The 14,183-nt window shown below is 46.2% G+C and overlaps 1 long non-coding RNA gene across 3 annotated transcripts in view; it reads right to left on the bottom strand.

The window, feature by feature from the left end:
- Window positions 1–11,566: 11,566 nt before the first annotated feature.
- Window positions 11,567–14,183, bottom strand: part of LOC116568152 — a 69,197-nt gene continuing 66,580 nt past the window's right edge. For all 3 annotated transcript variants that reach the window (XR_004276520.1, XR_004276519.1, XR_004276521.1), the window contains 2 exons: window positions 12,246–12,401; window positions 11,567–12,117 (listed from right to left, as the gene is read on the bottom strand). This is a non-coding gene — a long non-coding RNA (uncharacterized LOC116568152). The remainder of the gene's footprint in view (window positions 12,118–12,245; window positions 12,402–14,183) is intronic.

Raw genomic sequence — 14,183 nt, 5'->3', positions numbered from 1 at the left:
CGCTGAACTCTAGGGCACAAACTGAGGGTTGCTGGACAAGAGGTGGGTGGGGGATGGGATAAACGGGTGATGGATATTAAGGAGGGCAGTTGATACAATAAGCACTGGGTGTTACATGCAACTGATGAATCACTAAATTCTACCTCTGAAACTAATAAAAAAAATAAAATTGGTCACTGTATTTTATTCAGGATTTCAACATCAGGAAATGTATCTTTAAAAAATAATAAAAGGGGCTGTCAAAGATTTATGTTCCAAGATGTCCATATTAACAGAAGAAAATTGCTTTGGTCTATCTATGCAATAAAATGTTAAACCACCATTGAAAACTATCGTCATGAAGACAAGGGGCAATCTGCTCGTGATATTTACAAATGATCACCATTATTCCAATTACATGTAAGTCATGGATAAAAGAGTCTAAAACATTCTAAATGGAAATATATCAACCTACCCACATTGGATATAAAAGAGAGAGAGAAAATGAGTGTTTTTTTATCGAATTTTCTGGACTATGGGTATGCTTCCTTAAGGACTTTCTAAAATCCATTCTAAATTAAGTTGGGGTGGAAAAATGACTTCTCGGGGTGCCTGGGTGGCTCAGTGGGTTAAAGCCTCTGCCTTCGGCTCAGGTCATGATCCCAGGGTTCTAGGATGGAGCCCCACATCGGGCTCTCTGCTCTGCAGGGAGCCTGCTTTCTCTTCTCTCACTCTGCCTGCCTCTCTGCCTACTTGTAATCTCTGTCTGTCAAATAAATAAATAAATTAAAATCTTAAAAAAAAAAAGAAAAAGAAAAAGAAAAATGCCTTCTGTGCACCTCAGCTTCTCCATATCTCGGTTTCCTTTCCTCCAAACGGTGCTCACCGTAGATGTGTTGTGGGTGTGGGACAAGTTAATACATGAGATCCTTTAAATGAGCAAAATCTCTGACGTGCTCGGGCAATATCAGGTACACAGCAAATACTCAGTGAATATTAGCCCTCCCCATCCCCTTCCACTACATTATTCTAGGAAATATCTCTTCCCACTTAGGTCTTTTTTTTAATTTTATTTTTTAAAAGATTTTATTTATTTATTTGACAGACAGAGATCACAAGTAGGCAGAGAGACAGGCAGAGAGAGAGGGGGAAGCAGTCTCCCCGCCGAGCAGAGAGTCCGATGCGGGGCTCGATCCCAGGACCCTAGTATCATGACCTGAGCCGAAGGCAGAGGCTTTAACCCGCTGAGCCACCCAGGCGCCCCCCACTTAGGTCTTTTATGCACCCCTTACCTGACCTGCCTTCAGACTTCAGATTGTTACTTATCCTGAGTACAACTTTCTAAAAGCAAACACAAAGACTATCTATTCACATCACTTCTCACAAATCTCTAACTTCTTCCAGCTTCCAGATGCTATCCAAACACTTCGGTCTATCATGTTATGCTTCACGATGAGCCTTAAGTTTCCTTATAGACTTGCATCATCAAACACAAAACAGCCCTTTCCGCTGTGGAAAGGCAAATGCGAATTTATCCTGCACGCCAAAAATAAACTGGGACGGGCCACGTGCTGTTGATACGCATCCTAGGGCACCATGCCCTCCATGTTCGCAAGCACCTTGCAGCAGTTAGCACTGGAGAGAACAGGCCAAGATAAGTGACTTGCCCAAAGGCACGCAACCAGCAAATTACAGAGTGCAGATTTGAACTCCACGCTCTCCCACCCCCAACACCAGCCCCAGGGCCTGTGTCCTTCTGCGGGCCTACCTGTGAGCCTGCCTCATGAGTATACCTTCCAGTTCAGGTCTTCTGCGTCACCATTCTGCAAATATGCCTCATTTCATCCGGGACCCCTTAGGTTATGGCTTCTGGAACGGTCCGTGGATACACACACACTTCTCCACCCATGTGAGTGTGTATGTGTGGGTACCACACACGTACCCCTTTCTCTTCTGAACACCATTCTTCCCTCTAAAACCACTTAAATCCTTCCTCTTCCTTAGTCTTCCCTTACCCGACCTTAGTCACTGCAGTCCATCTATGTTGAGAGGTGGTTCCCCTGCAGTAAAAGGAGTGCTGAGATTCCGGCTGAAGGGCCAGCTGAGAGGTGGTGGGCATGGCGCAACCAGCAGAGCACTGACAGTCTAGCAGGGCCGACCCCAAAGAGGGCCAGACTCCTAGGAGACATGAGGGAGGGCTGGCTGAAGAGGCAGGCAGGGGGCCGGAGCTGCTTGGCCTGAGGGGGCATTTCATGTCAGCGAGGATGGAGCCAAACCCTGACTGAGCCTGTCATCCTAGAGACGTTACTTCTCTCTGGGCACAGTCTCTTTCGATGTAAAATGATATTAATGAGCTGGCTGTCCTCTGAGCACCCCCATCCTCACCCCAAACTCAGCACAGTGTCTGGAGCATAGCAAGTACTCCATACGTGAACTCTGACTTTCTAAGATGAAGGGGAAAGGCAGGGACTCTCTTCTCTTCTCAGGTTTTAGGCTCTCAAGGAATGATTCCTGCCCCAGGGTGATGGATCGCCCTTCTCCCCTTTCTCTCAAGATCCAGGCCAGGTTTTCTCAGAGACCAAGACCATTCTTAGGCAGGGAGTGTTTAATTATTTCTCTGTGAGCCTGTACCCCAGCTGGACAGAGTTAATAAACCAGCCAGGTCTTTATCTTAACAAGGAGTCTGAGGATCAAATTCTCCCCTCATTAAAGGCCCAGAAATCTCCCCGACAGCGAGCACTGGGAGTTCTGCAGTCAGCCTGAACTCGAAATTTGGTTTCTTGGTGAATTCTTCCATGGGCTTGAGCCTTTAGAGGTTGGGACAGTTTAGGGAGGGAGGGAGGAGGGAGGGTCACAGAGAGGGGGAGGGGGGGAAGACAAGACTCTGCTAGAACCCAGCACATGTACAGGAGGCAAGAAGGAGCTTCCGGAGACCTCTGGTATAGAGCTAGGGTTGCTGTGGGCCAAAGTGGGGTCCTCACACACGCCCCCTCCCTGGACCTTCTAAGCACCCTGAGCACATGGAGGTTTCTCAGGTGCAAGAGGACTGAGCTCCCAGCTAGTAAAGTTTGAAACCCATCCTCCTTACTCTGGAGCCTGAGCTCTTTCCAATCATTGCACAGGTTTCCCCAATACATCTCCAGACTGGGGTGGGGGTGGGGGGTCACCAGGGGCAGCTTCACATTCCCATTCTGTCTCCCAACAACCATCCAGGGCAGGTTCAGAGCCAAACACTTCTCTTCTCCTGCAGATAATGTCACCTATGGTCATATATTTATGAAGGAGGGTCGATACGTAGGGACAGATTGAAATGTGCGCACAAACATACACCTGTCTCATTTTCGGCAGTTTTTCAGTACGTACCTGCATACGTGTGCCCGTAGCGTCCGAAATGGAACCACGAGACCTGAGTTCAAATCCCCCGCCTGTGGCACATACTACCCGTGTGAATCGAGCAAATCTCTTCATGCCCTTGAGGTCTGATTCCCATGGGGTGTATCTCCCAAGGGGGCTGTGTGAGCTAAAGAGGAGAACACACATGACAGTCAAAAAAGAAAATTACTGTGTGTTAGTGCTTATATGAGGGAGTTAGAGTAGTCAAATTTGTAGAAACCGAAAGTAGAAAGGAAGTTCCCCGGAGCTGGGAGGAGAGGGAAACTGGGGTTGGTTAATGGGTGTAAAGAGTTTCAGTCTTGCAAGGTGAAAAAGTTCTGGAGATGGGGGTGCACAACAAAGAGAATATGCTCGATGCTATGGAACTGTGCTCGTGAAAATAGTTCGATTGGCAAATCTACATTTTGTGGCTTTTTTTTTACCCCTTTTAGAAATAAATGCAAATAAGAATACACATGAAAGGTCCCTGCATAGCGTGGCAACATATTGTACTGAATTTTGTCACACACACACGGGCACACGAGCACATGCACCCAAACTACCTTCTGTGTTCTTCTATAGTCGCGCTTACAAGCAACACACGGGAACCCTACTTTAGAAAGCTGATCACAAATAAATGAACAGTCCCATTATTGGCTGTCTTGCTTGATAAGCACAAGCTACGTGCTGGTAGACAGGGAGGAGGGAGAAGAAGGCACAGGAGAAATAAACAGGAGAATCATGAGGTAATATCTCAAGACTCGAGGCTAATGCTTTATCTTTTTCTTTGCAAAATATGCCAGTGTGTCTGTTGGTATGCCTGTGTTTGCACGTAGCTACCATTCATTTGGTATCTCCTAAACACCAAGTATTTTAAATACTTTGTCCCACTGAATGTTCCAGGTCACTCACCACCATGGATGAGGCAGTAATTATCTCTGGTGCACAGACAAGACAACTGAGGCTCAAAGAGTCAGGTTATTTACTCAAGGTCACAAGGCTATTTGATGCAGCTCTATCTTGAACTCAAGTTCTCGAACTCCAAAGTCCATTTCCTCTCTGTTTTGACAAGCTTGTCCCCTTTCCTTAGAATCCTAACCCAGCACAGTGCCAGGCACCCTGTAAGTGCTGAGAGCAGATGTTGAGTGTGGATATCAGGTGAGTACATTCCCTCCGAACTAGAGAAATATACTACACCATGGAGTAGAAATTGAATGAGTCACAGGGCAGACTGTGTGCTAGTTGGATAATTCTGCATGTTAGTTCTAGCTTGTGGGGTCCCTAAGGGCCCAGTGGGACTGCCACGGGACCCAAGGTGGATGGGTCCTAGGCACAAGCTAAACCACTAGCATCAGGGTGGAGAGGGAGCCCCACGGTGGCAAAACAAATAAAGCTGACTTTCAGGGTCAAAAGGCAAGGCAAGGCCAGAGATGAAGACCAAAGCAATGGACTTGAGAGCAGTGTGAACCAAAAATCCTATGGAGAGGAGCCCACAGCACATATGGCCGTCCACAAAAGGGAAGCCAGCGTGGTTTTTCCTTCCAGCAAGGTTTGGAATATCACTGACCTTAGAGAGACCACAGGGGAGACACTTAGCATTTTTCTGAAATGTGCCTATTTATGAGTTATGTGCACTAGCCTAGGAGCCAGAACTCCAACATGATAGTCTGACCCTAAGCTCTGGGGTAAGGACAAAGCAAAGCAGTGGCATTTTCCATCTTAGGTGGTTGAGTCCCTACAAAGGAAGCAAGGGTTAGGTCTTCCCCTGCCTGCACCATCCAATGATCAATTGGAAAGGAACCTTACCGGTTTTGGAAAACTTAGAGCTAAGAGAGAATTGCATTAGTCAGAGGACACTCTCTGGCAGGGAATACTGAAGACTTAGAGACTACTGCTCTAAAGACAGTGTGGGGAGTGTGACACTGAGACAAGGGTCTCGCTGTGGGCTGAGTGCCCCATCCCCCTTCCAGCTCTGTCAGGGCTAAGATAGAAGTGCTGTAGATGACACTCACCTAAGCAGGGCTGAAAATAAGTCTTCCCATGGCCCTCAGAAGAAGGACGGTTAGCTCTGAGATTCTGGTGCCCTTGTCTCAGGGAAATGGTGCTGTGTGGTTGAGGGCGACCTGGAAGGCTCTGGGGGAAGGTAGCATCAGAGCTGGGACCTGCCTGAGGTGCTGAAAGGATGGGGAAGCACATTCTAGAAGGAGGGAACAATGAGTGCAAAGGCCTGGAGGCAGGGATGATTTGGGAGTGTTGGAGGACCAGAAAGAAGGTCCCTGTGGGGGGGAAGTTAGCCTGTGCATACCAAGTGAGTCAGGGAGAGGTACCTAGTGACTCCTGAGGACAGGCGGGGCAGGCACTGCAGGACACTGTTTTTTCTCATTTCTAAGTGCAGATAACTCCCTTCCCACTAAGATACCAACAGGTGAAAGAAATCTGCAAACTGAGACATGCTATTCCATATCCAGGTCATATTCTCCTGGTACTATTTCTCCCAGGGCCTGGGGAATACTCAGATAGAAGGCTGGCTGTGGGAGGCATTCTTTCCCTGATTTTCCTATCACCTGATAGGCAAGTGAGCAAATAGCAAGACCAAAAGCATGTGGTTCGGCAAGAATGCCCTTCTTGACCGTCTTACAACTACCATGATGGATGAAGTGAGGAACACACACAGGAATGAATATGGGAGGAACTTCCTAAATTACTTGTCACAAAAATTTGAGAATAGCTCCTCTATGATGACCACTAATACTGGGTGCTTCTTTGAAAGATGGGTGAAGGTGCTTCCTGCTTCTGAACGGATTGGGGATAATAAGTTCTCTGGATGTTCCTGCCCAGCACCGGAGGTCACTCATGGAGAGGCAACAAGCTTGGGAGAGGCTTAGGAGGGTATCTGTGAAGAATTTTCTGGCTAAACATGCCAGAACCCTTTGTCTAAGACAAGAACTTGGTGTTGAGTTGGGTGGGAGGACTTTAAGGCTGTTCCCTGAAGAACATGTTATTAACATTCTGATGGCGTTGACGGTGGTGACCCAGAATTCCCTTCCACATACCCAGCCAGGGTGGAGAGCAAGGGAAGGGACTCTTTATCCTACATGCTTGCACTCAGACATAAAACACCCATGCTCAGTGATGAAATCCCATCTCCTGCCCACCCCCACCCCCCACCAAGGCTGTCCATGCCAGGGAAGGAAGGCTCATCACCTCCCTGGGAAAGAGCCAACAGCTGAGAGAGATAAACACCAGATAGAGAGAAGACATGGGTTTGGATTCTAACTCCACCCCTTCTACTGGGTGTGAATTCAGGCAACCCACGGGATCCTGCTGCGCTTCAGCTTCCTCACCTGTAAAATAGGGACCTGACTCCAGTCTTCACCTACAGGTCTGGATTGCTCAAGGAACACTACCCAAATATGGATTTCAACAAACGCTTCAGTTCAATACAGAAGAAACAGCGGCAAAGAGGTGTTAAAGCTCCATGCGAGTTTTCTCTTTCCTCCAAGAGCTCCAGGTGAGAGAGTAGCACCATATTATAAGAACCAGCACAACAACTTTACAGAAAGACTTCCCCTGGGATATCTGTACTTATGAATTTTCCTTGAGGCTTTGAGAATGATTTGATTTGCATATATGTGGCTGGCAGACAAATATTCAGGAGCCTACCCATCCCACATGCATAAAGCAAGTCTGCCTTCACTGTTAAAAGTTCACTCTTACTTGTTCTTTGATTTGACAGATGGACTTCTTCCTCCCCTACCCCCTAAACCTCATTCTCCTGGGAGCTTCATTTGTTAGAGATTCTGATCTTCTAACCAGTAACTACCACTTACCAACTTTCTGCAAAGGTCTGGGCACAGTAATAGCAGTTTTCCCTAATTTTTCTTGCAACAACCCAAGGAGATGGCTGCTATGTGTACCCCACTTCATACACAAGGATGCTGAGGCTCGAAAAGGTTGAGTGACTTGCTCAGGGTCACATGGTGCTCAAGTGAGGAGGCAGGCTATTTTGGCTCCTAAGCTCTCATTCCATCCACTGCATGGAAGAGACAGCAGAGCTCCTGGCCTGTGCATCTTCTGTTTGTTCTACCACAGATGCACACCCCCAGCTCCTCCTTGCCAGCGGCTCCAGACCCACACAGCCATCCAGGCCAGCCAGCTCTGACATCCCCTGAAATTAGCCATCTGAGGACCGCTCACTCATAGTAGATCAGCAGGACTTTCCACCGTACGGATGACTCCAGACTTGCCAAGTTCTGCACCAGCCAGGCTCCTGGAAGTGGGCCTCGTGTGTTCCCATTGCATAAGTGTTATTCCAGCCAGTTCCTGGAATTGGAAATACGGCAAACCATTCACCTAGTGGGGAGCCCTTGCCCAGGGGGTCAGTTGTTTGGTTAGCTGCGCCTCGAAGGGCCTTTTCCAGGAGACCAGCTTGTGAAAAGACTTGTCTAGCAAGGCTCCTTTCATAAGTCAAATTTGCTTTATTTTTCCTATTCTCCAGTCACCCAACACATCCTTTTGCACCCACTGATCTCTGAAATCCACCTCAGCTACCTCTGGCCAGGCTCAGCCCCACTGTCATCTCTGGCTGAAATCACACTGTGGCCTCCTTGCTGGTCTCCCAGTCTTCCTGCCTCCAGCCAGCACCAGCTATGGGCCAGCCTCCATATGGCAACCAGCAGGATCTTTCCAAATGCCAATCCTCCTCCATTAGGCCCCAGCATAAATCCGTCAGTGGTTCTCCAGCATCCAAAAAATACTCTGAATTATTTTTAATGAGAATGTATTATTGTTATAAATTTGAAAGAAAATGTTTTAAAATGACTATCTAGATATGCAAGAGGGGCACCTGTTGGCTCAGTCAGGAGAGCATGCAACTCTTGATTTCAGGATTGTGAGTTCAAGCCCCATGGTGGGTAAAGAGATCACATTAAAAAAAAAAAAAAAAAAGTTTCACTGCTACGCTTCACTCCCTAGAATGCAATTTTCTTGAAGAAGTAAAGAAATCTTTTCTGTTTCTATATCTCTAGAACACAGTTCAGTACCCTACACATAGCTAACACATACTCAAGATGTGTTTATTGATGTTCAGTGAACTGATACTTACCCAGTTAATAGGAACTTATGAAGAGGATAAGGTACCCATTGTACCTAGATTGAATCAATAAAATTCCAGCCAAAACAGTTTAATCAGTGTGTGCAACATTATCTAAAATAAAGACTTAACTTCCATGACAATTTTTGCTACTGAGAATGGTTCCCAGACCCCCTATGTTAATTAATCTTAGACTAGAACTTCAGATTGGGATCCATTTGTTTGCCCAGATCTCTTGTATACCAATGAAGGTATTCAAATAGCCAGGGATCCTCCTTTTGATGAGCTCCTGAGAGAGAACCAGAGTAGTGTGGAAATTTACCAGGAGAGCAATTTCAACCCCATCCCCTATATTCCCATCTATTTAGAACGTGCCAGTGATAGCCTTTCCCACAGCTTATGTCTTGGGGGTCAAAGCTGCATTCGGTCACATACCAGCTCTGTAACCACTTCACTTCTTGAGACTCTGTTTGCATCTGTTCATGGGCTGCTTGTGAAAAACAAATGAAACCTCGTGAAATTAGGTTTTGCATATGGCTGATGAATTCAGGGAGTACAGCACACCACTGAAATGATTAAAGTTACCTATGCACAAACCTGTCTCTCCTGAAAGATTAGGCGCTTGAATCGGAGAGACCATGTCTCACTAATCCTGCCTCTCACTGCTCCTAGGATGTCTTCTTGAACTAATTGAGTGATCAGCCAATGATCTGGGCAGAAACGGATATAAAGCCTGGATGTGTTGGCACCTCTGGCCTCTAGTAAAAACAAGGCCAAATCAGGGAAATACAAATCAAAACCACAATGAGATATCACCTCACACCAGTCAGAATGGCTAAAATAAACAAGTCAGGAAATGACAGATGCTGGCGAGGATGCGGAGAAAGGGGAACCCTCCTACACTGTTGGTGGGAATGCAAGCTGGTGCAGCCACTCTGGAAAACAGCATGGAGGTTCCTCAAAATGTTGAAAATAGAACTGCCCTATGACCCAGCAATTGCACTATTGGGTATTTACCCCAAAGATACAAACGTAGTGATCCAAAGGGGCACGTGCACCCAAATGTTTATAGCAGCAATGTCCACAATAGCCAAACTATGGAAAGAACCTAGATGTCCATCAACAGATGAATGGATCAAGAAGATGTGGTATATATACACAATGGAATACTATGCAGCCATCAAAAGAAATGAAATCTTGCCATTTGCGACAACATGGATGGAACTAGAGCGTATCATGCTTAGCGAAATAAGTCAAGCAGAGAAAGACAACTATCATATGATCTCCCTGATATGAGGAAGTGGTGATGCAACATGGGGGCTTAAGTGGGTAGGAGAAGAATCAATGAAACAAGATGGGATTGGGAGGGAGACAAACCATAAGTGACTCTTAATCTCACAAAACAAACTGAGGGTTGCTGGGGGGAGGGGGTTTGGGAGAAGGCGGTGGGATTATGGACATTGGGGAGGGTATGTGCTTTGGTGAGTGCTGTGAAGTGTGTAAACCTGGTGATTCACAGACCTGTACCCCTGGGGATAAAAATATATGTTTATAAAAAATTAAAAATTTAAAAAAAAAAGAATAAAATAAAAAGCAATTCATTTAACAAAAAAAAAAAAAAAAAAAAAAACCAAGGCCAAGGCTATGGGAACAGCTGTGGGCCCTAACACCGGCTTGTGCCTGGGAAGCAACTAAGACACAACACTGGGGGAAGGCCGTAGATGGTTCAGTCTTCTAAGAAGTCTTTCAGGGGAGTGTTTTATTCACATCCTCCTGAATTTGCCCAAGTTTCGGATTTATCCTGTAATTCCAAAGTCTAAGACACCTACATCGGTCAGCCCCCACTTCTCTCCTGCATACTAAGAGCTAATCTGGAAATTGGACTGCTCGTATGTTATTGGACAGGGAGAGCAAGATGATACCATAGCACAGAAGTAGACTCCACATATGGGCACAACTAGCACATTCTCTCTCTCTCTCTGGGCCACACTGCTTGTGATGTCACATCACACATGCTGAAGACTGCAGGGTGACCTATGTATCAGCACGAGAAGAATTATGTGAATACATGAATAAACTATCTAATAGCACCTAATTAAGATAGTCTTATGTGATTCCTAGTACACAGCATGGACCGAGTGCCAAAATTTCCCTCTGTGACTCTGCTTTCCTCCCTTCCGATATATTTAAGATCCATGGCTGGATTAATATCAGCTGACTCTCAAAGTCTTGGGAGCCATCCTGTCTCCTCACTAATCCTCTTGTGCCTGTCTAAAACTTTTAACTCTCAAAGGATAATCTTGTTTCCATATTTCCAAGGTCCAACAGGAAGTTCCTTGTAATCCTATGTACTGCCAACAATGGTGTTCCTTGAGAACAACCTGGTGCAGGAGAATGAGCATAAAATCTACAGTCAAGAAACTAGGATTAAGAACAGGCTCAGACACTTGCCTGAAATGAACCTCATCTCATCATCTGTTAAGTGGGAATAAAATGCAAGTATCTCCTTCTCTAGGGTAGTATGGCAAGGGTCAGATAAGATCAAGGATGTTATCAACCCCAACTGGATAGGCTAGTCATTATTTCTCTTCTTTTCTATAAAATTTGGGAATAAGCAAGATATAATTTTACTCTCATTAGGCTGTTCTTTAGTTGACACGGACAGAAAAACCACCTGTCACATAGGAAGCAGGTTTTACACTCAGCCACTCAGTAGCCGTCTTTTCTTCCAGACCAGCCACATACATCTCTTTTGCATCATCTGAACTCCTGGTTCCAGACTTCCCTAAAGGACATGTCTGAGGGAGCATCCAACTGGATATATTTCCAAAAGAGCCATCTGGGAAGAAGTTTGATGTTTCTGCCCCATTTTGCATACAACTGGAGGTTCCAGTGATATGAAAGCCAAGAACTGGGTGGAGATTCATCTAGAAAATAGCCAAACTTTCCGGATACCAGAAGGAGTTCACTTGGGGTTGGACTGATTCTGCTGTCAAGCAGTAGCAGACACAAAGATTCCTTTTTAATGAGTACTAATCAGCCCACCCCTTGTAGAGTATGAACAGCATGAGCAGTATTTGGCAGAGGAATCTACCTACGGTAGGGTCATCCACCCGCGATTGGCTCAAATGCAGCCCAGAGAACTGGGAGGTCCTTGCAAAACATCCACTGCTGTTAATTACAGGACAGTGTGCTGTGGAAACCAGAGTAGATGTTGACTCCCATTATATTACTGGCATTGATACGCATGCCTCAATACTTCCTAACACCCACCCTTCCTTTCAGCAAGACATATCGCCTGACTGTGATCTCCTCATGCCATGACCATTTCCTGCCTCCGAGTCTTTGCTCAAACTGTAATCTGTCAACAATTAGTGCAAGGCGGTGGGGGTGGGGCGGGGACATAAAGGCCTTATCTGTCAGTCTCTAGTATCTACCATGATATCTAGACAGAGAAGGAGCTCAATGTCAGGTGGATGCAAATGAATAAGTGAGTCAGTGAGTGAATAAGTGAATGAGCAAGTGGATGAATAAATGAAGGGATAAATTAATGAATGGAGGCCATTGCTTTCTTCCCTTCTTCAAATATAAATCGGTGCATTTCTCCGTTTTATCCTAGGACTGTCCAGACTGCACGGTTTTCATAACACAGCAGAAAAACGGGTCAGTGAAACCTGGGGAATCAAAATGAGTTGGGGATTAATTTTAATTCCCAAGCATCTAGTGATAGCCTAGGGGAGTCTAGCACCAGTGCTAAGATCTAGGTGCACTGATTTGGTATAAACTCAGAACAGTAACTTACTCTGTTAAGACAACTTTTTAAAATCTCAGGCTGTGTCTCCATGGTGCATGACATGGGGTCATTGTCACTTGTCTTCTCATGTCAGAACAGGGTCCACAGAGACAAGACTGAAAACAGTGCTTTCCAAGTATCCAGAAGAGTATGCTTCTTTTACAGCTGCAATATAATATAAACAGCATTATTCTCTATTTTACCACTGAGAAAGTGGGATCTCCAAGAGACAAGATGACCTACCCAGAATCATATCACTCGCTCACAGATCCAGCATCCAAATCCCAGTCAGTCTGCCTCTGGGTCCATGCTCTTCCACCCACAGCTAGTGATGGCTAGGTGGGTGGTTCTCAGTCTTGAGAGACCTGCAGGGCTTGTTAGAACCCAGATTGCTGGGCCTCCCCTCCAGATTTTCTCATTCACTAGGTCCAGGATGTGCTCTTTTTAACATAATCTCTGGTGAAGAGTCTGATGTTGGTCCAGGGATGACACTCAGAAACATTTGGCTACAGTATCAGAAAAGACTCTTCATTGTAATTTACAGAAGCCAAATGAGGACAATTTGAGAAAAATAAAGGAGCATGTGATCACACGGATGTCAGGGCATATACTGACACCCAAAGGAAGAAACAGGACTGGGTCTCAGATGGGTCTGGAGCCTCTGCGTCCAGGTATTATCCTCACTTTCTCTTTGAAATGAGCTTTGTTCTATTCCCTCTTTACTCCAGCTTCCAACTTTGCCCCCCCATCTAGTGATAGACCACATGGCTGGCAGCCTCTTCCAAGTTATGCCATGAAGACTAAGCAACTGGAGAAAGACTGAATCCTCCTCACTGCCCTAGTCCCAAAGCTCCCAAGACTCACTTGAATGGGGTGCCCGTTCCTGGGCTCATCATCTGTGAGCAGGACCATCATACGAATGGCATTGTACCAAGTGGCTATGAGGCCCAGCAGCCCATCAATGGAACCACACAGAGTGACAAAGAAGGCTAGTTTGCAGAGAAAGGAATTGGGTCATGAACTCAAGAGCTGACCACTGTGGCTAGAGTGTGATAAATGTACATACAGACAGGTAAGAAGTGAGAAAGCTGTATGAAGCCCGAGGAGTGACCAGAATATGGACAATGGTTGGGAAACCTTTTAGAACAGGCTGCTGAGTTCCTTCAGAAATAATGTTTTTCCCGGGGACTAGAAGAGACAGTAAATAGTAAATGCATCTGGTTTGCAAATTCTCCTAAACCGGTCTACATGGACAAGTCCTAGGGCTGAATGGAGCCGGTTCTGTTTTCTTAGAAGGAGAACAATGGAATGTGGAATTTCAGACCAGTGCAGCTGGCCAAGCTGGGTCAGGGAAAAGGCACAGATTACATTCATTAATGTTTTGCAAACCCACCCAGTCCCTGCCCCCCACCACTCCCGCGGCCTCTCTCTACCCCACCCTGTAAAGAAAGAGCTTAAAGTTGCTAAAAAGGGTTGAGACAGAATTTGAGGCTGACCAGGTCAGACGTTCAGGGAGGACTTCCCATGCAGGTACCCACACCAGCCTGGTGCTGTGCTTCTGGGAAGGGCACATTGCCATCAGGCCACACGCTGCAGAGCGAGGATCCCTGTCCTGGCTGCTCCTCGGAGTCACAGGCTCCGTCGCTGGCAATTCCCATGACTGGAGTATGGGGAGGGAGAGGTGCCCGTGGCAGGCACTGGGGGTGGCGGCGGGGAAGAACACTGGATTTATGATCCTCAGTGGGTTCAACTTCTGACTCCGGCAAACTGAGAGACTAGCCCAAGTCAGTCAGTTCAACTCCCTGCCTTCCCATCTCATCAACTGAAAGAGGGCCAAATAATCATCCATGTCCCTCTGATTCACTATGCCGCTAAGAATAGCAAATGTGACCAGCTGAAAAGATCACACATGAGGTCAGGGCAAGGCCACCCTGGAATGTATGATGT

This window comes from Mustela erminea, chromosome 10 (genome assembly GCF_009829155.1).
Source record: "Mustela erminea isolate mMusErm1 chromosome 10, mMusErm1.Pri, whole genome shotgun sequence".
Lineage (NCBI taxonomy): Eukaryota > Metazoa > Chordata > Mammalia > Carnivora > Mustelidae > Mustela > Mustela erminea.
The sequence above is the reverse complement of the archived record's forward strand: the minus strand, read 5'-3'. Positions and strand labels throughout refer to the sequence as shown.